The sequence below is a fragment of the Lissotriton helveticus genome, chromosome 11 (assembly GCF_964261635.1).
Source record: "Lissotriton helveticus chromosome 11, aLisHel1.1, whole genome shotgun sequence".
Lineage (NCBI taxonomy): Eukaryota > Metazoa > Chordata > Amphibia > Caudata > Salamandridae > Lissotriton > Lissotriton helveticus.
The window spans coordinates 1,007,781,325-1,007,807,831 of NC_136072.1; the positions used below are offsets into that span (position 1 = coordinate 1,007,781,325).

Consider the following 26,507-nt stretch of genomic DNA (forward strand, 5'->3'; position numbering starts at 1 on the left):
GTGAACTATATGCATATACAGGTGTTTTATTAGCAGCATATTCTAACGTGACCTGTGTAACTGCTTAGCAATTGCAAATCTACACGTACATTTCTAAAAGTCTAGCAATCTTTTATGTGCCAGCTTTGTTTTAAGGTCACAGATATTTAGGCATAGTAGTCAGTCGGTTCTCACTACATCTTGGAAGAATGATGTTTGCCCCAGCCTTTCCTGGAAACATAAGTGACATCACAAAGACATAACTGTGATGCTGAGTGCAGGCAGCAGCATCTCCTGGGAGACGGCTTCAGTGAGCTTCTGAGTGAGAGGAGAGGGCCAGAGTCAGCGAGCAGAGCAGGGATGTTCACTGGAGGCCCCTGAGACAGAGACATGATGAGCACTACTGCACAGCGGAGCCAGTGCCTCAGCACTGCACAGGCAATCTGATAACACAATCCGCATCCTGCACATAACACCCAAAGGAAATTCAGTAGCAAAGACTGCCACGGCAAACCAAGAAACCACATCGAGCTACTGGAATCAGTGGCAGTAAACCAAGGCTTTGAATACCATCCGCTGAAAGAGACATGAGCAGCAGTACCATACAGCAAGGTGAGACGGGAGCCGTGTGATATCAGTCTTCTTGTCTTTAATAAAATACAGATACTCCCATGGGCCCTGCAAAGCAGCCGTAGGGGCGGCGGTTCCATGGGAGCGGGTTCTTTAAAAAGTAGTGAGCAAAGCGAGGCTGTTGAAGAAGGTGTGGCGGGGGGCTCTCTTTCTCCTGGGCTCGGCATTTCAAGGGAAGGCGAGGGGAGCATCCTAGGGTGGGGCCAGCAGCCTGGCTGTTGGGAGAGGGTAAAGATGAACTCCACAGGAAGAAGTGGACATGCACGTTTATTCCAGGTTGTAACACCGGCGGAAGGAGGCGGACAAGAGACACAACCTTCCTAGCTCCGCCCTCCAGCGACGCTCCTTGCTCCAATCACTCAGGGCGGCACTCCATAAGAAGGCCTCCCTTCATCAACATGCAAAAGATATCATGGCATAACGTGCGGTAGATAACATGGCATGACGTGTGATAGATAGCCTGGCATAACGTGTGATACGTAGCATGGCATAACGTGTGATTGATAACACGGCGTAATGTGTGATAGCATGGCATAACGTGTGATAGATAGCATGGCATACGTCTGATAGCATGGCACAACGTGTGATAGATAACATGGCATAAGATGTGATAGATATCATGGCATAACGTGTGATACGTAGCATGGCATAACGTGTGATAGATAAAACAGCGTAATGTGTGATAGCATGGCATAACGTGTGATAGATAGCATGGCATACGTCTGATAGATAGCATGGCACAACATGTGATAGATAACATAGCATAAGATGTGATAGATAACATGGCATGACGTGTGATAGATAGCCTAGCATAACGTGTGATACGTAGCATGGCATAACGTGTGATTGATAACACGGCGTAATGTGTGATAGCATGGCATAACGTGTGATAGATAGCATGGCATACGTCTGATAGCATGGCACAACGTGTGATAGATAACATGGCATAAGATGTGATAGATACCATGGCATAACGTGTGATACGTAGCATGGCATAACGTGTGATAGATAAAACAGCGTAATGTGTGATAGCATGGCATAGCGTGTGATAGATAGCATGGCATACGTCTGATGGATAGCATGGCACAACATGTGATAGATAACATGGCATAAGATGTGATAGATAACATGGCATAACGTGTGATAGATAGGCTGGCATAACGTTTGATATATAGCATTGCATAACGTGTGATAGATAGCATAGCATGCGTGTGATGGATAGCATAGCACAACGTGTGATAGATAACATGGCATAAGATGTGATAGATAACATGGCATAATGTGTGATAGATAGCCTGGCATAACGTGTGATAGGTGGCATGGCATAACATGTGATAGATAACACGGCGTAACATGTGATAGCATGGCATAACGTGATAGATAGCATGGCACAACGTGTGATAGAGAACATGGCATGAATAAATACACGAACATACGAAAGGAATTATACCAAAGCCAACAGAGAGTACAGCTGCTGTGATTCCCACGTACCTGCTTGGACCACTGATCAAGGGTGAACTGTGTGTGTGTGTGTGGGGTATCCGTGTTCATGTTGTGTCTTCGATCTGGGAAGTGGAGCTGGAATGTAGTGTAAGTGTACCTGTACTAAAAGCCCCTGGCTGACAGACCATTTTACTTCCTGCTAAGTTTTTGATCTCCTCATTAACCTTCCTGATTGAAAGTTAGTAAAATAACTTTCCCATCACGCAGACGTGCATGGCTATGACATGTCAAAATCTTGATGTTTGACATGCTTGTCAGTTTTGCAAATTGCGCAGACATTTGTGTATTCGAGCTTTCGGGGTGGCTCAGTGAGCTGGACTTTTGACGCTGACACAGGTAACGTGCGTCTCGAATACCAGTAAGACTGACTCAGCCTATCATTCTTCCCAAGTTGGAGAATTCTATTAGTTACACCAGTTTGAAAATGTAACTATTGTATTCAGCATTTTATGGAAAGCTAAATAGTATTATTAAAGCTCTCTGAGCTCAAAAGCTGGTATAAAACATTGATTTAAAGGATCATAGTCGAACTGCACTTCTTGCCACTCTTAGTAACTATGTTCTAGTTAATGACATTTAAAGATTGATGCATGTCACAGTAACAGAGTTGTTGCATCGACACACATAGCTGTTGTGTCCCCATGTCGTGTGCAACACCTAGCTTTTCAACCTGCATCCGCTTACTTTCTGAGGCTCATAATGTTCTTTTCCCATTCTACAATGAAATGATGTGACAGGGTGCCGCTGGGCAGCTGTTCACGCCTAGCCCTTCATGCTGCATATCGTGTATCCTGCCCGGGTTTGAGGGGCAGTCTTGCTCAGCTGTTGGCCGCACAGTACCTGTGTTATGTTAGGGAGGCTTCTTCTGCTGCTACCCATGTCATACCTTTATTTCCTTTGTGTGAGGGAGGCTTGCAGTGTTGCTTCTTATTGTGCCTGTTTTGTGGGTAAGGGTTACACAGGTACGTCTTATGCTGCACCTCTTTGTCTTACTTAGCCCTGCAAAGCTGGGCCCATCCTCTGGAGCGGCTCCTCCATGTGGGCGGAGGAGCATCGCCCCACTGCTTTCTCGCAGTGCGAGAAGCAGAAGCATAAAATGGTATTATAAATTCTATTTTATGTTTCTGCTTCTGCGAGAAAGCAGAAGGGTTTGGTTGGGGCGGGCTGGTGAGCAGTCCTGTTCTAGGGTAGGGGAGGAGTGGCTTGCCCACTCTGAGGGCACTGACTGTTTAGTTGGCCCCAGGGCAGACCAAACCAGTCATACACACTCTGCATTATCGCCATGTAGGCTGCATGCATGGCCCATACCTGTTTTGCATGTGCATTGAGCTGACAGTGCTGTTACACGTGCAGTACACAGTTAATGTGTGAGTGAAGCTTGCATGCTCTCTTAGAGGGGCATTGACCCTGGTGCTGTTTTTGCTTTACATCCTGTTTCAAGTGCTTTCTAAGGACCCCTTCAGCTTTGAGAACTGCACTCAGACAGAAAGTCCTAAATAATCCCGGGGAGAGACTGCACTGATGGGATCTGAGATACCGGGGGGGTGTGTAGGAGAGCAACAGTGTGAGCGGGTGACCGAAAAAGACACATAAAGGCAGTGAGGGAAAAAGGTGGTATGATGAGGCAGGAAGTGTAGGGATTCCTTTGGTGCTCATGCTCTGCATAGTTCTGCCTCCCTCCCCTAGCGATCAGATTGTTAGACTCAAAGGAAGTATTTCTGGCTCTTCAGTAAGTTTGGCCGTGCAGTTCTTATGCTGGGCGACAGCCTAACATGCACCAATACATTGTTGTTGCGCATTCCTTCCTGCATGCAGAATTCAGCAAATCCGATGACCTCTCCCCCTCCCAACCTCCCCGTGGTAATCGGAGTATATAGAGCACTATGCATGCCACTTTTGTTCCTCACAGAAGCATTTTCAATATGATATCTCTTGATGCACTGATCCAAGATTAATTTCTACATATTAGCAGAATATCTAATAGTCCCAGGACCATTATGATTTTGGGCCAAAAAAGATTATCAGTGACTGTAACCATCCCCTAGCTGATTTATCTAACCTGTCCAGCAATGCAACCACTGATTTATGGTTCACTGTCCATGCATCCTTGCTCCCCTGGATAATAACTAAACATTGGGAAGGAGAGTACTGAAGAGTTATGGGGATGTCGACTAGTATCTGAACATTACAGGTCTGTGCAGGATATAAAATGGAAATGGATACGTTATGTGTAAAAACAAGCTATAATGTCTAATTGTCCCTGAGTTCCGAACATACAACAGTATGTTATCCACATACATACGTGTCAGAGAAGTAGCAGACTCTTCAGTGGCTCCAATATGAGGGTAAATACGAAAGGCAATGGCCACCCCCGCCTTGCCCTTATCAGCTATGGGGGTAAAATAATAAATTTTTGGGGACTCTGGCCATAGCTCCATGTTTGGTAGCATGATGCAACATAAGAAGTGGTCTCCCGGTCCATATTGATGAATCACGTCTGCAGTGTAAGCTCATTGTACAGTATTACATGCCTTGTCAGCATCAAAGCTGGCAAAGGCCACAGGACCCTGATTATCATGTATGCACTCAAGTAAAAGAAAGACTCTTCTGATGTTGTTGGATGCGTTCCAGGGGCCGTATTACATATACGGCGCACTTTCCCTGTTTGCGCCACCGAGCACCTTTAAATAAGTGCGCTGTACACAAACGGGGAGAGTGCGCGCTGTCACAGTAAATGCACAGTCCCCAGGGAAGCCAAAAACCTGTGCTGCCCTGGGGGCAGCGCATTCAAGTAAAATATAGAGAAACTGCTTCAAAGCCACTCAAAGTGTCACTGCCCAGGCGGCAACCCGCTTGCACTTTAAAGAAGGATTAGAGGTCCCTTTTCATGTGAGTGTAGTGAGTAACCCCCTTTGCCCCCTCCACAGGACTGCCACCAGGCTGCTTTCTGACAGTGCATCACCTTTTTATGTGGCGCACTTCCAGTGCGCCTCCTGACTGCTTCTTTGCCTTTGCGCCAGCGTTCATAATGTGGTGCGGGCACAGAGGCAAAGAGATTTCTCTCATTTGCATGGAGCCACGCCCCCATGCAAATGGGGAATGCCTTTTGTGGTAACGCTGACACTATAAGTGCTCCAGTGCTATCTGTATTACAGAAGGGGCCACACAAGCGTCTGCGGCATCTTCTGTAATACCAAAGTGTCCTGGGCCTCACAATGCGGGCGCACATGCCCGTTGTGTCCCCAAGGCACTTTTGTGTAATGCGCCCCCAGGTCTTGCTAAAACCTGCCTGATTCTCCCCAAGTGCGATACACATAACCCCAGACAGTCTCGTAGCCAGTATTTTACCTTGAATTGTATTATCACCATTTATAATTGAAAGAGTGTGATAGGAATCACTTAGGGGTTGTTTGACATTGCACATTTCATTAAACGTGTCCTTCAATGGAGGCCTAAGTGGTCAATGTATGCTTTTGTACAAATTTCACTTTCAACCTGTCCTCACCCAGGGTATTGCTTGAGTTCAGTTGTGTAGTCACCCACCTTATATCCTCCATAGTTATTATGGGTCTACTCCACATTGCACTCTGCTCCTCGTCTAACCTATGTATATTTGCTTCATCTAATGGAGATTACATCTCTGCCACATTGGTGCACCTGTGTCCCTTATATAGGTCTTGGTAGTAGTCTACAAACCTATCCTTTACCAATGTCTTATTAGTCTGAATTTCACATGTATTGTCGTGATTGGCTGATATCGTTTTTCCCTGTTCACTAGCCACGCCAATAGCCTGATTATTTTATATACTTTTTCATGCTGTTTCGCTATACACATCTGTAGTCGTTTTTCCATGAGCTCCTATGCTTCATTCAGATGCGCATCTTAGCTCTCAATGTGAGAACTACGTTAATCTACTGAGACACCTCAGCTACATGCCCTGAATTTTATTTTCCAATTTCCTGACCTTATTGGTCAAATCTGGTCTTAGCCCATACATTGTACCCCTAACTATAACCCTTTAGGTACTGAGGAGTTCTTCCTGGCCCCAGTGCTGAGCCCTTTATTGATGCTTGGGGCACTTCGGACACACCTTCCTAACTTTTGCCCCACAAAATGTGTCCATGCAAAATTTGTTTCCTTTTTTTCCCCACATGTTGGTGATTCCAAAGATACCCAGGGTTTGTAGATTCCAATAACTGGAACTGACGAAATAGTCAAAATATAGCCAAATTATGTTTTTGGGGGAAAATCATGGGAAAAAATGCTATGCAAGAAAGAATGTTTTTTTCTCCAAAAATGTCATCAACAGAAGGTATGCCGTGCTATGATCACCATCTTCCCAGCTTTCAGTACCAAGCAAAATTGTGCAAATAAGCCACAGATTTTGCATTTTTCTAAGTCGTAGCCAATATTTTCTAATTTGGGGGCTTTCTACTTACATGCAGTTTGTGGTGGAAAGAGGTGTGAAACCCAATGGTGAACTCTCAGCAAAGTATGGGCTGAGTGTGATTTGAATCAAACAAAAGTACAGAACATTTAGGAGATGTTCCAGGGTGCTAGACAACACCAGCCCTCCCAACCTATGAATCAGCAGTAGGCCACTCTTTTTGGGATAGAGGTTGCACCACAAGGGACAGCTCTCCGGTAATCTTTCCTCCCCTGCTGCAGTCGGTGAACATTGTTAAAACGAATTGGATACAACGCATGCCATTACAACGCAGTCATTACAACGACTGCGCTGTTACATCGCATACCATTACAACGCTAGTCGTTACAACGACTTGCTGGAGGGGTCAGAAGGTGTTGGATATAAAATCCAACACCTTCCCTACTGTTGCACAGACTGGTGTTGGAATAGTAAATCATACTATTCCAAACTCCTTCGCCCCCCCCCCCCCATAGCAAGTCGTTGTAATGACTTGCGTTGTAATAGTATGCGTCGTAACAATGCGGTCATTGTAATGGCATGTGTTGTAAACATGTGCGTTGTAACATCTCATATTCGCTGCAGTCACTACCAAACCTCATTCATTTGACCCACATCCAGTTGGTAAGAGGCAGGATTCGACATTTCCTTCCCCGGCTGGTGATCCATCACTTTGGAGAGATGGGTTTTGCAAATTAACATTTCACTTCCTTTCCACCCTGCCTTTTCCCCCACTTCAGAGCGACTATCAGCAGACCATTGCCCGGTCTTGTTACAAGAAGTGAATCTTCTAAGTGCACTGGTTCTGTCAAGAGGGTGTCCTATTTGGAGAGAGTAGATGGGTGCTATTTGCGCTATTTCCTCATCTGCAAGAAGGACAGAGGCTTCTGGCCTATACTTGACTACTACCCACTGACTGCCTTTCTGAGGAAAGACAAATTCAAAATGCTCACTCTGTCTGAGATGCTTTCTACTCTTGACATAGTAGACTGGATGGTGTCCCTGAACTTTCAGGATACTTGTTTCATATTCTCATCCTGCAGTCTCACAGGCGTTACTTGTTAACAATATGGTCAAAAAACTTTGCTTGCCATGCTCCCTCTCTCCCTTACCGTAGCACTTCGGTTGTTCACAAATATGATGTGGTGGTCACTGACAGCCTTCAGAGGTTAGGGACACGTGTCTCAAAACTCAAAGCAGGCTGGCCGGAGTCACTTGTAAGACAACCGAACTCCTGATGCCGTTGGGTCTCTCCATCAACGAGCCGAAGTCCCACCTGAGCCCCGCACATAGATAGGGGCTATACTGGGCGCAGTGGCATTCAAGGCTTTTTAGGAGGTGCTACATATCTTAACACATCCAGGATATGAATCCGATGTTTTGGGCTCAGTCCTGGGTCTTGGTGAGGATGATTCTAAGGCTTCTTGGACTACTATGTTTTGTTGATGTTAAAGGAGCATATGAAGCACTCTGCTGAAAAAGGGCGTCCTGCCACTAAGACTGCCAGTAGTGGTTACTCCTGGTAAGCAGCAGTGGGGTGGGAAGGGGGGAAGAGGAGGAGGAGGAGGGTGGGGTTTAAAAATGACAACTAACTGCTGCTGCCACCTCTCCTGCGTCCTCTTACTGGCTTCTTTTCTGCAAAGGAAGGAGGAAGCACCCGGCTCCCAGCCTCCCGATAGCCAGCATTGTGATTGGTCTGAGCGCCGTGGATTGTCATTCAGCCAGAGAATGAGAGGCTGGGCATGTTCTAATGCAGCCTGCTTGGACATACTTGCAAAGTGAGCATGAATGTTTGGCCGGCCACAGCTGGCCAAACATTCATGCGCACTTGCATAGTGCCCACCACCCCTCCCCCTGCTCTGAGAGCAGAGCAGATCTGGTCCGCCCCCCGAGACGCTGCTGCAGGAAAAATAATATGATATTGTAGAGTTATTATCATTTAATTTGCCTTTTTTTCCACTGTGAAAAGCAGTGGAGCGACGAGCCGCCACTGAAGACTACACAGGACAAATAAATGAAAGTGTGAAAAGACTTAGGGTGTATAACCAAGCCTTTTGCTTCTTTGAAATAACCGACAATTGGGTTCCTTGTGGAGAGCCAGAGGCAGCTTATTCCATTTCTTCTGCGAAAGATAAGAGAATGCTTTGCCTCACCAGCTTTAACATTGTATACAAAGAATGATACAAAGAAGACAAGCAGCAGAGGATTTAGGATCATTCCTATAATTGGACTTATGCAGCAGGCAAATAATTTAAAAAATTGTTCTTTTCCCAAATGGGAGCCAGTGCAGACTCTGTACAAAAAGAGAAATATGGGCTGACCTACGAAGATTCAAATTCAGTCGGGCATCCGCATTTTGTATTCTTTGAAGTTGGGCAAGCTCGTTTAAAGGAGTGCCATAATATAGAATAACATAATCTAACTTAGATATGACAGGTGAATGTGTTCTAGCTTTCCTTGCCTCGAAAGCAGAGCTTTAAAAATTTCCTTTAGTTTTCATAGTGGCAAGAAGTAGCAATGAATCTCAACTGCATAGCCATTGGTATGTCCCTCTTTAACACGACTCCAAGATTCTTAACCAATGTGACCAGGGTAAGGCCAAGATTGGAGGGCCACCAATCATCTGTCCTTGGGTGATCAAATTTGCCCAGGAGGAGCACCTCGGTCTTGTCTGAGTTAAGCCGAAAACAGCTAGTTTTTTGCATGTTTTCTTTGCAAGTAAGGATATCGGAGCCAAATGAGAGAACTAAATTGGCCAACGTTGTCCTGTAAATATTAAATAATGTATGTTTCAGAGAGGAACCCTGTGGCACTCCCTTCTCCACAGGAGAGGCCAAATATTTGTAATAGCTAGAGCATGCAGCCGATCTTTCTGATAAGAAGGAGCCGCTTCAATGCAGATTGGGAGATTCCATTTTGAAGTCGCTCAATAAGAATTGAGTTGGTCACGGTCCGACTCTAAGAATGATTTGAGTTTCTATACTGGCTGTACATCATCATGTGGATGATCAGCCCTTTGTAAGGTTCTCTGGAGCAAAGAAAGGGGAGGTAGCACAAAAAAGGACCCTGTCAAGATGAACAGTCCTTTGGGTCAAATCCTGCTATGCCCAATATGGTGAGTGTAAACATTCTGTCCGATTTGGTTAGTGAAAGTGCTCTGGGCTTCATACTGATAGTAAGCTTCACATCCATCTCCGAGAGCAGAAAGTACTGCAGAGAGCATTTGGTGAATGACCCGAATGTAAGCCCTACGGAGGAACTTCCTACGATAAGGAAATAGTACTAGAAAAAGACTGTGTAGATGCTCAGCAGCCAAACCAGGAAGTGTGACCGAGTGCAGCTAATCAAAAACCGCAAGAAAATCACAGTTGTTGTCCCTAATGATGACTGCTTGAATTTCATTTAGAATATTGAAGTCCTTGTTGTTGTCCTGAGAAGGCTGTGGAAATAGTGAAAGGCTGAAACGTCTCAGTTTATTATGAGGGACTGGCTACGTTCAAATCCAAAAACAACAGTTGATGGACAGAATGCAGAACAATGTCATACGTTCACCCGAGTACAGAGATCTGGGCCTAAATCCGTTGTTTTTTTGCACTCCACACCACCCCAGTTCAGAAATGGCCATATGCAAATCAGCCTTGACCCTGTGCCTCATGGGAACAGTCCAGCCCGAACTGCCAAGCCATGTCTTCCCTGGACCGAAATCAAGCATCCTAGGACCGGTTTCTGGCTATCAGCCGTCATCAGCCAGGATAGCTTGACTCCAGTGGTGTGGAGAGCACAGGACTCACGTCTGAGCATACCCGTCCCACTCGGGGTGACAAATGCAAAAACAACAGTTGATGGACAAAATGCAGAACAATGTCATACATTCACCCCAGTACAGAGATCTGGGCCTAAATCCATCGTTTTTTTGCACTCCACACCACCCCAGTTCAGACATGGCCATATGCAAATCAGCCTTGACCCTGTGCCTCATGGGAACAGTCCAGCCCGAACTGCCAAGCCATGTCTTCCCTGGACCGGAATCAAGCATTTGTCACCCCGAGTGGGACGGGTATGCTCAGACGTGAGTCCCGTGCTCTCCATGCCACTGGAGTCAAGCTATCCTGGCTGATGAAGGCTGATAGCCAGAAACCGGTCCTAGGATGCTTGATTCCGGTTCAGGGAAGACATGGCTTGGTAGTTCGGGCTGGACTGTTTCCATGAGGCACAGGCTCAAGACTGATTTGCATATGGCCATGTCTGAACTGGGGTGGTGTGGTGAGCAAAATAACGATGGATTAAACCCATATCTGTGACTGGGGGTGAATGTTTTGCCATTGTGCAACATTTCGTCCATCAATTGTTGTTTTTTATGTTCAAATCCACCCAAAAAGATGCTTGAATATGGAGGAATTTCGGGTAAAGAAAAAAACAAAATCTCTTGTTTAGCTAGATTTTGGTGCAAATAATGACACTGGAGCAATAAGTGTCTCACCTTTGAAAACTTACAAGGACTCATTGGATTTAAATGGACTATTGTTTTTAACTGTTGAATTACAAGTATGGACATTCTAAATAAATACATTTTGTATATGATGCATATCCAAGGGAGTAATATGGTGGTGATCTAATGAATAGCAAGTGGTGTTAAATATATATTAGAGCACTTTCCTGTGAGCAATAACTACGGTGTTTGTAATATTGTTTTGTTTTGTTAAAAGAAATGTTGCTACCATTTTTCCAGCACTAGGACTGACATTTTGACATATTTACATCTAAATGTGTCACTTAAACCACTGTTGATGTGGTGTGGGCTTGTGGCAAGAGTGAAGTACTTCCGCACTGAGGTGGGTACTGTGAGAGTACTCCCTCCCCCAGAGTAGCTTGCAGTAGATGGTTAAGATATTGTTACACTACTTGAGCAAGCAAATTGACTGCTTGTGACTGGTAAGCTTTTACTGATTTCTTGTGGCAAGAGCCCTTATCTTGACCATTTCCAGATATATCATTTTAGGAAAAGTGGCAGAACAAAACTGGAAGTAACACGTTGCTGATAGAATTCTCAGCTTAACTAGACTTTTCTTGCCATGCCTAGAAGTGATTGAATCAATCCTCAGCTCTCTGGGAGAGCTAACTGAACCCAGAACGCCCTGACTTATCCCAGGGCCTTTGACATTTTTTTAACATTATTGTAAATCTGCTTAAATAGCTATATCGGACCGAAAGTAGCGTGGGACAATCAATATCTACCTGTATCTTTCAGAGATGTGACAACAGTTGAGCCTGCCTGTATGGTTTTAGCAGGGGCTGTTGGAGCTGGAAGGGACTCTCCTCTTCTTGTCTTGAGACATCACTGTATTTTGACAGTGTGAAGGGAGGAGTCTCTCTTCCTTCCCACGCGATAGCAGACACTCCCAAAGGTTTCACAGTCTGCTTGTAATGTTGACTTGTAATGGTGTTGGTACAAGTGATTTGGGGAGAAGCTGGTGCATAAATAGAGGTCTTTGGCCAGTTAGGTAGCCTGCAAAAGACCGCAGACAAAGATACTCCAGTTCTTTCGCAATGCCAGCCTGAGGCAGTATGGTTGGGTGTGGTGAGCTCTCATGGACGTAGAGCAGGCTGAACCCCATGAACAACCTTCTACCTGGTCCGTAACCATGCCATGTGGGAGCCTGGTAGGGTCTATACACGATAGAGTCCCTCCACTAGCACCTTGCAAGGTCAGCTTGACCTCTGATGCCGAGTGTGAGATACAGTAGGGAGAAAGAAATAGACCACTACAGATTACCACTCCATAGAGAAAGTAGCAACGTTCTCAAAAGGTAACCTCTTCATATAGGTTGATTAGATTGCGCCAGACCTGATCCCCTTAAAAAAGGCCAACATGTCTCTGACAGTGTCAGTAATATCAGAGAGAGCTGTTGTGACTGACTTAGTGCCATCCCAACGTCCCTGTGTGCCAGGCTGCCTATGTGTTACTGGTGGGAAGGAACTGAGGGCTTGACAGGTACTTATAAGGGACAATCTGGACCCTATGGATCTATGTCCAGAAACACCAATTATTCCCTCCTCTTTTGCCACAAAGATGTGCAGAAATCGAGTGAGAGTGAGGAAGGTGAAAGAGAGCAAGTGAGATGGGTAAAAAGAACAGGAGAGAAGTAGAGGAACAGAAAAAGACACTAAGAATCATGAGAAACAGGAAAACAGCTGGTGAACCGAGCGATAAAGGGTGAGAGAGAGGCAGAGACATAATCTGAGATTGTTGCTTTGTAAGAAAATTTACAATATCCAAAGAAAATGAATCCTTTTGTAAGGCCAATGGGGTTCTGGCACCGCATGACATATATCAGATTGGTTGTTCCAAAAACTCCAAAGGGTCGGTGGAAGTGTGGGCTGCATTGAAAGAGCCAGGCTTGTCACTGAATCATCCCTGGCCTTGTCAGACTTCCGGGTTCATGGAGTCTAGGGTATTGGAAGAAGTGAAAAGAACCATAAAATCCATTTGAATGGGGCGCTAGGTGGCGCCGGACCAAGATGGCCGCACTGTTGTGAGGCTCTCGCCCAGTCGAGCCCCACTGCCATCCTTCATGCCATCCTGAACAGCCCTAGCTTCTCCTGCTCACCGGCATCTTAATCCCCTCATCACGGGGACTGCTCCGGTGTCTGCGTCTGCCGCGCCGAGTTCCCGGAGCCGGCTCTACACGGCCTGGAAGGTGACAGCGGCCCCTCGCACACATCCGGCCCCTCGCCTGCTCGGGGGACTTCAGTTGCGACAGCCCGAGGCTTCGCGGCCTGGACGGAGGGTCCCCTCCCCCCTTCCTGCGCGGAGCGGGATCCGGCTGCCTGCTGCGGGCCGCCTCAGAGCTAAAGTGCGTGTGCTCATTTCCCGGATGGTGTGCCAGATCTCTACCGGACCCCCGTGCCTCCTGTCGCATTGCTGACTGCATGTGGAGCCACTAGCGAGGTACGGACGGAACACAGCTGCCTATCCCCGCCTGCCCTGCTGAGAGGGACGCACTTTATTGGCGATTGCTGCGCCGCTTACCAGAAGAGACGCCCGCTCGGCTGCCAAGCCTGTCCCCAGTGATTCCCCTCTGCACTACGTGGGGATCTCCCGCTCAGCCTGCTCTCTGGTGTGCTGGTGCCGACTCTGTGGGGCAACACTCCTCACCCGCCATCTTCCCGCCTACACATCCGGGCGCAGCCATCTTGGGCGGGCTTGCTCCTAGCGCTGATCCTTCGCCCCTGACGCACAGTGGTGCTTAGAGGTACTGGCTTCCAGTCTTCAACGCTCGCCCTAGTAGTCCACTGGTGGCAATCTTCTTCACTCCCTGAACGCCTGCTGTCCATCCACGTCGCCAGCAGTGCTGGTTCTAGTGGGCTCCGCTCAGGCACGTTTGCGTCCCTCTCCTTGTTTCTTCTCCTCGGAGGGCTGGCGACCATTTCTGCTGCTGCGCCCCGGACGCCACTTCGAACCATGGGGCGCAACGATACTAGGCAATCGAAAATCCCATTTGAATCAAAAAAGACTCCCAAAGTGACGTCGGAGGCGGGGAGAAGCCCATCTGCATCGGCCCCCCCAGAGGAGGACTGGAAAACTCTACTGCTGGGTATGAGGCAAAGCCTCTCGTCCATTGACTCCAAGATTGATACCATCAATACCCGTATGGACAGCGTAGTAACGAAACTCGAACTCCATGATACACGGCTTCAGGAGGCTGAGGAAAGGATATCGGGCTTGGAGGATAATGCCACTTCCTCGCATCGCCAACTCACGCACATGGACAAACTGCTCAAACTGATAGCGGACAAGAACGAGGACTTGGAAGCGAGATCGCGCCGTAACAACGTCCGAATTTTGGGCCTTGCGGAATCTACCAACACGGGGAAGATGGAGGTATTTGTTGAAAACCTTGTCACAGACTTGTTTGGTAAGGAATCCTTCTCCCCGCATCTCATAGTAGAGCGTGCCCATCGCTCCCTGGCTGCCCCCCCTCCACCGGGCCTCCCTCCCCGGCCCGTAATAGCGCGCTTCCTCAACTATAGAGACCGCGATGCAGTCCTGCGCCGGGCGAGGGAATTGAAAACTGTGTCTTATGAGAACACAACGCTCTCCTTCTTCCCGGATTTCACTCCAACTGTCCAGGAAGCCAGGCGCAAATTTGCGGGGGTGAAAAAGAAACTGCAGTCCCAGGATATTTCTTACGCCATGCTGTACCCGGCGAAACTAAAAGTCTTTCATCAGGGTAAACACCATTTTTTTCAGAACCCACAGCAGGCCGAGGACTACCTCAAACACTGCAAGAAGGCCCAACAGAGAGAGGTATTCACCTGCAGACGATCTAGATCGCCCTCCCCGCTGTCACAGCAGGACTGACAGTACATGCTGGCCCACAAGTCGCTTTTTTCACTTTGATAGGATCCCGATGAACTGGACATCGATGTACTGTGGTGAGATCTATGCTTTATTATACCTATGGCTGGACTGAATGAACTCTGAGTGCTCACTAGACCACCTCCGTCCCGTTGAGCTAACTAGGGAGACCTGGTTGTAAGCGGGTGAGAGTAGGGAGGTGGTTGGCAGGTCTGAAGCCCCTAGCTCGGACCCCCCTATGGGTATTCCCCTATGTTCCTCTCCCCTATTGCGGGCTGAGGTCTCCGAAGCCGTCTTTTCGGCCTTTGTTGTAGGTTGGGTAAAGTTATGGGCGGGTGGGTGAGACAGTAATGCACGGCGAGTTGGGGTGGCCGTTGTGGGCGGGATGTTGCTCTTGATTTACACTGTTAATGATGCTCAGTTTTCGAGGGTGTGGGGGGGTGGAGGGACGGGCGGGGTGGGGGGTGGGAATGTTTATTCACTGTCCTGTGCACTGTTGTTAGCCGACTTCGTGTCATGCTTAGCTGTACACGGTTATACCTGGTAGAATGGGTGACGTGAGACAACCGAACTCTTTACAGCAATTTAACCTCATGACATGGAATGTTCGGGGGCTCAATGACCCACGCAAGAAGAGGCAAATTTTGAGTTACCTAGATCGGCACGGGGTGTCCATCGCCATGCTTCAGGAAACGCATCTACGGCCAGACGGATCCCCTATGTTTGCTACTAGGTGGGCCTCCAGTAGGGTTTTTTCCTCTTACTCTAATTATGCCAGAGGGGTTACAATCCTGGTTAGACGGGGGATTCGCTTTATACCTGCTGGCACCGAATCGGACTCGGGTGGGCGCTACTGCATGGTGTGGGGGATGCTTTATTCACACACAATCCTTCTTGCATGTTACTACGGCCCTAACACAGACGATACCTCATCGCTCCTTACCTTGTGGGGCAGGATTCAAACCCTTGGTATTAACCATGTCATATTGGGAGGGGACTTCAACACTTCCCTGATGCCCAACCTGGATAGGTCCCACCCCCAGGCTCTCCACTACACGCATTCCCAACGCACACTGTCCGGACTGGTCCGGGACCATCACTATATAGATGCCTGGAGGCACCTCCACCCCACTCTCACTCAGGGTACTCACCACTCGGCGATCCACTCTACATGGGCCCGTCTAGATTATGTATTTCTCTCGGCTGGCCTTCTGCCTTGGTTAACGGATGCGCTACACTTGGCCAAGACTTTCTCTGACCACTCGCCTGTACTCCTTACCATGCGCATACCGGTCACTGTCTCCCCCTATCTGGGTTGGCGCCTTAATCCTGCCCATCTTACAGACTCTGCGTTCAAGTTTGAATTAGAACAGGACATTCTTGACTTCTTTGAGCGTAACACGGACTCTGTCGCGTCTTTCACCACCGTGTGGGAGGCCTTCAAGGTCACGGTCAGGGGCTGGTGCATTGCGAAGGGTGGGGGCGTCCTGAAATCTCTAAGAGAGGACTTGCGTAAATTGGAAGCTGAACTCCAGTTACTCGAACGGGACATGGCCAGAGACCCACGTGATCCCCTGGCCAAGGCTCATCTCAGGGGCAAACTTAATGAATACGCTGAAGCGGCCGAAAAGGAATGCAAATTTCTGGGTAAACCGTACACCGCCCGACTCTATGGAGAGGGAGACAGGCCCGGAAGAGCATTGGCCTTGGCGGTCAAACCTATTAAGTACCAGAACTATGTCTCGTCCCTTCTGGACGAACAGCAGACTCCTCAATGCGAGCTAACGGAGCAGATGCGCATTCTGACGCAGCATTACTCGGCACTGTACACTTCACACCGGCAGTCCACCCTCGACTTGCAGTCATACCTTGACGACACGGCTATCGCTTGGCTTGGCACCTCCCAGCAGAAGTTCCTGCATCACGAGCTTGAGCTAGACGAAATCAAGGACGCCATCATGTCTATGAAATCTGGCAAAGCGCCGGGTTCGGACGGGCTTCCAATAGACTTCTTTAAGGCGTACATTCACGTCCTTGCCCCTATTTTGCAGCGAGTCTACTACTCCGCCCTGGAAGAGGGCGAGTTGCCACTCACGATGCGGGAGGCACTCATAGCTTCCTTGTTGAAACCTGGGAAGCCACCAGAGCACTGCGATTCCTACAGACCTCTGTCGCTGCTCAATACTGACGTGAAAATCCTGGCTAAAGTGCTTGCGACACGCCTGAATTTACTGATGGAACGCCTGGTCCTACCAGACCAGGCTGGATTCGTCCCCAACAGGGCGACATCCCATAATTTAAGGACCCTGCAAGCGGTACTGCAGGACATTAACCCTAGGTGTGAGGCGGCAGCGGTCTTTTTAGACGCAACGAAAGCTTTTGATTCCCTTGAGTGGGACTACCTGTTGGCCCTTCTGGAACGGATGGGGATTCCTTTCTCCTTCCTGGGATGGGTTAGACTGCTGTATTCCAGACCCCAGGCCTCGGTGTTGTTGAATGGCTCTCGCTCAGCCCCATTTGAGATCCACAGGGGCACCAGACAGGGCTGCCCGCTCTCTCCGGTCCTTTTCGCGATAGCCATTGAGCCACTGGCGGCCAAACTCCGGCAGCACCATAATCACCGATCCCTGATCTATCCGGCCAGGCAGTTGCTCATTGCCCTGTATGCGGACGATATGACCCTCTACATCGACAGGCCGAGGGAGAACCTTAACCCTTTACTTCGAGAGATAACCAAGTTTGGAGCCATATCGGGGATACAGATCAATTGGTCTAAATCGGCCCTCTTCCCTCTGACTGACAAAACCGTCCCCTTCCCGTTGGATTACCCCCTGATGTGGGAGGCCGACGAAATAAAATACCTAGGCATCGTCGTGACCAGGGACCGGGATGCCCTTATCAGAGCCAATTATGGCACTGCAATCGACAAGATAACTGACACCATTACTAGGTGGATTCACCTCCCCCTTTCGATGGCGGGACGCATCTCCCTTATAAAGATGGTCATTCTCCCCAAACTTCTTTACCTCTTCACCAACATCCCATATTCTCCGGGTGCCAACTTCTTTCGAATGCTGAATTCGCAGCTGACCCGCCTAATTTGGGGTGGAAAGCAGGCCCGGCTTGGTCTCAAGACACTGATGTTACCATTCCACCAGGGCGGGTTTGATGTCCCGAATTTCCAACTCTACTACGACTGCGCCCAGGGGCACTTCGCCACCTACTGGCTACACCCCCCTCCCTTCATGGCTCACCTCGCGGTGGAAGATGGCTATATGCGGCCGGTTAAACCGTCAGGGTACCTCTACACTCCCGCCCGTCCCTGTGAACGCGACCCTACCACGGTTGAATGTACCGTGCGAGCCTGGAACCGCATTGCGGCCCGGCTGGAGGTAGACTTTCTATATTCGCCGCGCATGCTCTTAGCACACGATCCCAGATTGAGCGTGGCGTGCGAAGAAATTGGCCGTCAGCTTTTGAGGAAATACGCAATGCACACCTGGGGAGACCTATATCTCGGGGGCCAATTTCGCACCTCGTCCCAGTTCTTTGGAGACACAGCACCCTCGGTTATGGACTCCTTCCTGTACACCCGCTTACGCCAAAATGTCCGGACGGCCACACCCGATTTTCCTGCGGAACCGGACTCGGTAGCCCCGTTACATGCTCTCCTGCAGCCCGAACCCCCGAAACATGTGGTATCTATGCTCTACACCAGCTCCCGGGCCCCCCCATCCCCCCCGACGCTCAAAGCGCGAGCAGACTGGGACAGGGACCTCGGAGACCCACTGACGGATGAGTTGTGGGAAGAGAGCTGTTCGCACACATCTGCGGTCACAGGCAACGCGCGACTCAGACTAGCGCACTATAAATTTCTGCACCGACTCTACCATACCCCTGCTAAACTCTTTCGCTTCGGGTTGCGCGATAACGATAGATGCCTGCGCTGTGGCTCCGAGGGGGCGGATTTTTTCCACCTGTCCTGGTTATGTCCGGACGTGGCTTCGTACTGGACGGATATATTTCAGGCACTGGGGGACATGACGGGAGTGGACACCACGCCTTGCCCTAGGATCGCACTACTTGGTCTCCTACCCTCTTCAGTTAAGAAACACCGTAAATTCCTGGCATTGGGTTTTCTGCTTGCTAAAAGACATGTAGCATGTCGTTGGGGTAGGGGCCGTGCACCCAAATTTAAGATATGGCTCTCCACGATGACAACATGGCAGGAACACCTGCACGCATATGCTGATCTGCTCCCCCCGAAGTCGCGCCCTAAGGAGCTTTGGGCCCCTCTGACCTCGTATCTCCTTTCACTCCCAGAGGCGGTCGAACCCCGAGTGGCCGATGAGGACCCTGTTGACTAGATGTACCCCCATCCCAACACCACCCTTCCCCTCCCCCCACTACCTTGGCCCCTCTACTCTCCTCCTCCCTTCTTTGTCCTACTGGGCGCTGCCCCCCCCAAGCCCGTAGCTGCGCATCTCATACAGGTTGGAATCACATTGAGAATCTGAACACACACGGGTAGGTCACTACTTCAGCAGTAACACCCAGCCCCTCCCTGCCCCCCCCCCCCATTCCGCACAACGCTGCCTTGCGGTAGTTAACCCCTCTTACAGATGCTGCCATACCGAAATACCCACGCCATGGTGAGAGTCACCGAGGTCATGACCTATACATCCTGTACAGGACAGGGCTTGCTCCCCCTCCCCCCCCCCCCACCTTCCTCCGCCTGACTGACGGATCTGCACCTAGATCAACGTACTTCTTCCGCACTGTTTAGAGCATCAATGTTGGGACTGTTATCTTTGTTGATAGTTCGTATGCATTATCAAAAAAACGAACCCTCATACCGTATTGCTGTTTTTTGTACATGGCCAGTTTGTCACATTGCTGTCCCACTGAGACATGATTGGACTACTCCTCCCAAAATGGCCGGCATGGAGGGTAGATGGGGATTTGCTGTGGATATATTCTGCCTTGCTTCATCGTTACTGTTTTCATGACCCCATTCGCCTCTATGTCAAAGTGCATATGTAACGCTGCCGGCCTGCGCAGGACAGGTTGTAGGCCATTGGCTGTGTACAATCTATTGCTCATCAATAAAGGTTTAAAAAAATAAATAAATAAATAAATAAATAAAAAAAATAAATAAAAAAAAAAAAATCCATTTGAATTTGCATCCAGCAGATTAAGGTAGCTAATGATCAGGCAAATCTTTTGGTGTGACTCCTCCATTTGAGACATGCAGACACAATGGACAGAGGGTCTACTGAAATGTTGGAAGGAGCAGTCTAAAACCAGACACCCTGATTTGAACTCCGTTTCTATATTCAGCAGCCAGTTAGGGGTGAGTCACTGAATCCGAAGTCCACCGAAAGTGGATCCTTTCTATTGGTTCAGTATGTTTCCTTGCATTGTAGTGATTCAGTATTTAGAGAATGTTGGCAAGTATGCATAAGAGCGATGTGCCTAGTGGCTGTGGATCTCAACCTGTACTTTAGCAGACAATAAAAAATTAGCTAGATATCGCGCCAAGAATTCTCAATTCTATTAAGGACACGGAAGCGAGGATTATGCTTTCTCTTTCATTTATTGCTACACATAGCAGCCAATGAAATTTAACTTTGTACATCAAAAAACGACATTTCCCATGATGCACACAACACATCACATCCTGTCAGAGCCCTTAAGAGCCAGTCAATACCGGATATCCTCCTCTTTCTTTGCTTCGAACATTAAAAGTCCATGAAATAACTCAAGTCCAACAATAACATCCTCCAACGTGGAAGAACCATCCAACTGGAAAGAAACTTCTTCTTAACAGGAAGCATACTTAGTCCATCTTCTTCTCAGAACCTGGAAGAATGAAAGTAGAAACCCATAAATTCTGTTTAAAACAGATTAGAAACACACAAATATTACAACATTTGTAATATAACCGGGTGGGATAATCCTTGACTCCGTGTATTTAATAGAATTGAAAATTCTTGTCGCGATAGCTAGCTAATTTTTCATTCTATTACAGGACCGGATCATGCTAGTTTAACGCTGATGAAACACTACAGAGGAAATATCACCCACCGGCTTATAATAAAACTGTTTAAAGGTAGATTCTGAAGACCAGTCAGCATAATGCATAATATCCTGAACAGTAGAGCCTAACATAAAACTTTTAGAGGCCATGGCGCCACAAGCAGAATGCGCTCCAAACACTTGGGTATCAATACCCGCCTCCTGCATAACATACTTTAACCATCTAGCTATTGTAGCCGCAGTAACAGGCCTGTACGGTTTCTCCAAAGCAATACAAAATTGTGCTATACCAGCAGACCGAAGAGACCTTGTACATTCCTCATAGGCCTAAAGACATTGCACTACACAAAGCTTAGCATTACTAGGAAAAGCATGGTAATCAACACTTCTAGACATTGTCTTGGTTCTGTAAGTAATGTTAAAGGAAACTCCTTCCGGAGTGTATGCTCTACCTGTAACGTCCAAAGCCTTAACATCAGATGACCGTCTACAAGCCGCCAGGCATAAAAACATGGCCAATTTGTCCGAAAGTTGTTTTCGTGTTAACATGTTATTCTGAGGCCATTCATTAAACAGGGAAAGAACAAGAGAGACATCCCATAAGGAAGTATACTTAGGTATAGGTGGATTCGCCACTCTAATACCCTTCAGAAGCTTATATATGAGCGGATGCATACCTACAGGTATTCCCTCAATTTGGGAATGACCCGCCTAGATAGCGGAACAGAAATTATTAACGGAACGATATGCCAAACTTTCGGAAGTTTTCTGAGAAAGAAAATTCACAATACAGGGTAATCCCGCCCCCACGGGATCCACGTGTTGTTCCACGCACCAACGAACCCAGCCAATCCAGGCTGAAGTATATCTCTTCCTGGTGGTTGGGGCCCAAGCCTGGTTGATAAAGGCTGAAGCTTGCTCCGAAAAACCTGGCATTTGCCAACGTTGCCGGAAAGTGTCCAGGCCATCAGGGACAACTGCCCGATACCACCATCGGGTGCATCTCTCCATGAAGGCCCTGGAGCATCATCAGGGATTCCGGAATCCTCCTGGGGAAGTCGCAGCTCACCTGCAGGAGACTTGGAAATCAAGTTTGCGACTTCCACAGGGGAGTCACTAAGATCACTTCCGCCATCTTTTGCATTATCTGCCTGTACACCCGAGGCATCAATATGAACGGGGGAAAGGCATAATTCAGAAACTGGGACCAGTCCTGAGTGAAGGCATCCGTCGCCAGAGCTAACGGATCCGGTCTCCAGCTGAAAAACTGAGACATCGGCAGATTCAACCTGGACGCAAAAAGGTCGATCTGGCATGGCCCCCAGATCGCCTGTAACCAATGAACTACCTGAGATTGGAGTTGCCAATCGCTGTAGTCCTTCAGATGACGTGAGTGCCAGTCCGCTAACACGTTCGACTGGCCCGGAATGTACTCGGCTATGACCGCTATCTGGTGAGTTAGGCAATAGTTCCAAAAGTCTTTCGCTATCTCTACTAACATGGAGGATCTTGTGCCTCCCAGTTTGTTGATGTAGCGAACTGCCGATATGTTGTCCACCCTTAGTAGGATGCAACACAAGACTTTCTTGGGTGACAGTGATCACGAATGAGCCGGCGAGCAGCGCTAAGCAATTGATGTGGAGATCTAGCTCCTGAAGGGACCACCGTCCTCCCATGGAAATATTTCCGCAGCGCGCTCCCCAGCCCCAGCGGCTGGCGTCTGACTCTGTTACAACTTCTGGAAGAGAGCCGAAGATGGCTCGACCGTTCCACGCTTCCACGTGGCCTAGCCACCACTGAAGTTCCTGTCGGACCTCCGATGACAGAGAAACCAGGGCCGTGTACGAGAGACCCTTCTGCAGATGTTTTAATCTCTGAAGGGCTCCTTAGTGAAGGGGACCTGGGAAGATCGCCTGAAGGGATGACACTAGGAGACCCACTATCCTGGCAATGACTCTCAGTGAGACTGTCTGTTTGAACAACAGAGATCATAGCTCCTTCTGTATGTCCCGTAGTTTGGAGCGGGGAGGCTCAACTGAGCCTTGTGAGAATTTATAACAAAACCAAGAAAGTCTATTTGCTGATCTTGCAGCATAGCAATGGTCATATGCAGGTGGCGCACCGCCATCTCCGGCGTCTGCGCCATGATCAGTATGTTGTCTAGATATACTATCCTACGAACCCCTTGCTCTCTGAAGCAGGCTATCTCTGGCTTCAACACCTTGGTGAAGCACCATGGCGCCGAGGAAAGTCCGAAAGGAAGGACCAAATATTTATACCATCGGTCTCTCCACTGGAATTGCAGAAATCTCCGATGTGGAGGAAAAATCTGAATGAACAGATAGGCGTCCTTCAAGTCCAGACGGACCATCCAGTCTCATTGTTTCAGAAGATCCGCTAAGAGATGGATACCCTCCATCTTGAAATGTTTGTAGACCATGTAATGATTGAAATCTTTTAAATTGAGTACCAACCTGTAACCTCCACCTTTCTTCTGAACCAGAAAAATAATGCTGCAGAAGCCGCGAGGGCCCTCGTTGCAATTCGCGATCGCGTGTTTCTGCAGCAATTCTTCGATCTCTGAATCTATAAAAGCGCATTCTGCTTGGGAAAAAGACAGCTGCCTGGGCTGCCTGTCCTGATAAGGTACCTGAAAGAAATGTAGATGAAATCCCTGCACTGTTTGTAATATCCAAGCATCCTGAGACAATTGAATTCAATTGCGAAAGAAAAAGTGAGTACGAACCCCCAAAGGAATGGGAAGGTGTCAGGGGCACTCACCTGAAGATTCTGGGGCTCGAAGCCACCACGATACGCTTCCCTGTTGAAACGTCTTTTGTTGAAACGTTGCCTAGTGGGGTAGAACGATCCCCCGCGGGTGGAGTCCCAATCTCCTCTACCTCGACCAAAGTTACCTCTCTGGGGACCCTGGGAGAATTGGCGGCCAAACGAGCGTCCTGACCTCGTCCGGCCCTGTTAAAAACACCAGCCTGAAAGACTCTCTTTATCCCTGATTGAGCTTTATCCAGAGTCGTGAAGGTGCCCACGTACTTGGCCACATCCTTTAACAAACGTTCACCGAACAAGTTGCCGTCCGCCAGAGGACCAGGTTCAGTTGCTGCCAACTCGGTGAGGTTGGAATCCATCCTCATAAGGGGGGACTTACTGCGTTCCGTGGATATGATGGTCCAATTCGCATTACCCAAGAGGCATATCGCCCTCTGGGTCCAACACGCCAAGACATGCGGGTCCATCGCAGAACCAGATTCCTGAGCTTCTAAAGCCATCACCAGGATTTTTGCCAGGGGCCCCACTACGTCCAGGTGCTTGTCCTGGCAGCCCCTGCCAGGCACGATCAATGCCCTTCTTAGGGTCTTTGGCGCACTTTTTTAGGAAGGTCAGCAGGCTAGAGTCTATGTCCGGGGTCTCGGCGACCTTATCAGCAATGTCCAGCCTAGGACATTCTGAACGTTGCCTATTCCTTACCTCCTTGTAAGAACTTTAATGGAGGTTGTCATGCAGATATGCGGCAACCTCCGGAGCCGGAAGCCAATCGGAAGATCTTGGATGAACAATGTCAGCAGGATTAAAATTAAAGGGGGTAGAGAAAGGCTGCGAAGGCTCCACATTCTTGGACTTCTTGGTCCTCTTCTGAGGAGGGGACTCATCTGGAGTGTCAGTAGACGTAGTGTCTGTATCGGTATCAGTTTCCGGAGCCTTGAACTTGCTGGCATCAGGGGCAGGCATTGAGGATAAGGTATAGGAATGTGCCCAGGACTAGATTGAGAATCAGAGGGTGCCAGGTCCTTCGTAGGATTTGTTGGGTAGTGAAACCATGACGCTTAGCGGACTTTTCCAACTGCTTAGTGATAGGTTTTAGTGCAGTTGCACAGTTCCTGGAACTGTCTTTTCAAGGGCCTTGTTGACAGAATCCTGGACAGAAGCATCCAGGGCCTCAACAATATTATCTTCAATGGAGGGGTCAGTCACTTCCACCTCATACAGGTTGTCATCCTCTTCATAGGTAACCCAATCATCCATGGTAGCACCAAATTTGTACATATATTTGCTCAAGAGGCAAAAAACAGAGAGGAGTAAATGGGGGAGCCACCCAGAGCACAGAAAACGAATTACCAGGTACCTAGCTCCTCAGCAAAGGCTGTAGCAAACATTATTTCAGCCCTCAGGGCGTGGATGGAGCAAAAAGAGCAGTCTCTGATGTTCAGGAGGTGTGCTCCCTCCAGGCCCAACCTTTATTACAGCCTGCCAGGCGTAGGGGTGCTGCTCGGGGGAAAACCGAGCTGCAATGACCAAAAACGAGTAAAAAACAGGCAGTAGCGACGTGCGTAGCCCAATCCTACCAAAATATAGGCCAATTGGGCCACGCACGTCGAAACTTAACAGAAAACGAAAGTGACTTGCTCCTAGCGCTTCCTGCTGATTAAGGGAGCCTGTGCGCTCATAAATATGCTAATTAACACCCGCCGTCGGCGGGGCAGTACCGGTAAGTGTAGGAATGCCTGTTGATATGACCGCGAACGGCCGCACTGTTCTTTAGCCCGCCGAGTGGGAAATACAAAAGACTAAGCTGCTCTGAGGCAGCGAGGCACAGCCGCACTCTCCGATCGCAGCGGGAGCGGCGGGGGGTGCAAAACCCAAGCACGAAGCGTGCGCTGGCAGCACTGTTCCGACCGGGACTTCAATAACGGAGCGCCTGACTCCGTACACCACAAGGGGGGTCGGCACCTTAACCGAGCGAGCGCGGCTCGCGTGCAGAAATACAAGCAGACAAGCAGATCACACCAGCGCGATAGGCGCGCGCATCAAATACAACAAAGAAAGTAACTAGGAATGCATTGAAGCCAATGATCAAATATTTGTATAGAGGCACTTAACTGGCTGCGTGAGCAGCAAAGAAAGAGGAGGGTATCCGGTATTGACTGGCTTTTATGGGCTCTGACAGGATGTGATGTGTTGTGTGCATCATGGGAAATCTAGTTTTTTGATATACAAAGTTACATTTCATTGGCTACTGTGTGTAGCAATAAATGAAAGAGATAGCATAATACGAAGCCTCCGGTCCTGTAATAGAATTCTTACCCGTCATCAGACAGTATTAACAAACAAAAAAAACATTTTTAATATAAACATTAGCTTATATCAATCCTCTGGCCATACAGACTCAGACCGGCTTTTATGTTACCGATACATGAATATCGCTTGCCAACCTCAAAACTGAGGGTCTTATTTAGAGTTTGGCAGACTGGGTTTGCGTTCTCTATTTAGAGTCAGGCGAACTGTCAACAACCTGCTGGTGAAACCTTAGGCAGACATGGAGCGGTTGATTTAAGTACCTCAGACCATCCACCTTATTCAGGGCTGGCATTCTGACAAACTTTTGTTCTGTTTGGGAACGTCCGGAAAAGCCTGGTGGTCCTGAACAGGTAATAATAAAGCAGCTTACCTGTTGTGCATATCTTCCCCAGAATTTCAAGGAGACATATTGAAAAAAATCTTGCAGGTGAGTAAGTCTAGATTTTCCATACCTAATTCCACGTATACGTACCTAT

The 26,507-nt window shown here is 48.4% G+C and overlaps 1 protein-coding gene across 2 annotated transcripts in view; it reads left to right on the top strand.

Moving 5' to 3' along the window:
• SSH1 (slingshot protein phosphatase 1) overlaps positions 1-26,507 on the top strand; it is a 542,618-nt gene that overhangs the window by 315,484 nt on the left and 200,627 nt on the right. The gene's annotated exons all lie outside the window — the stretch shown is intronic.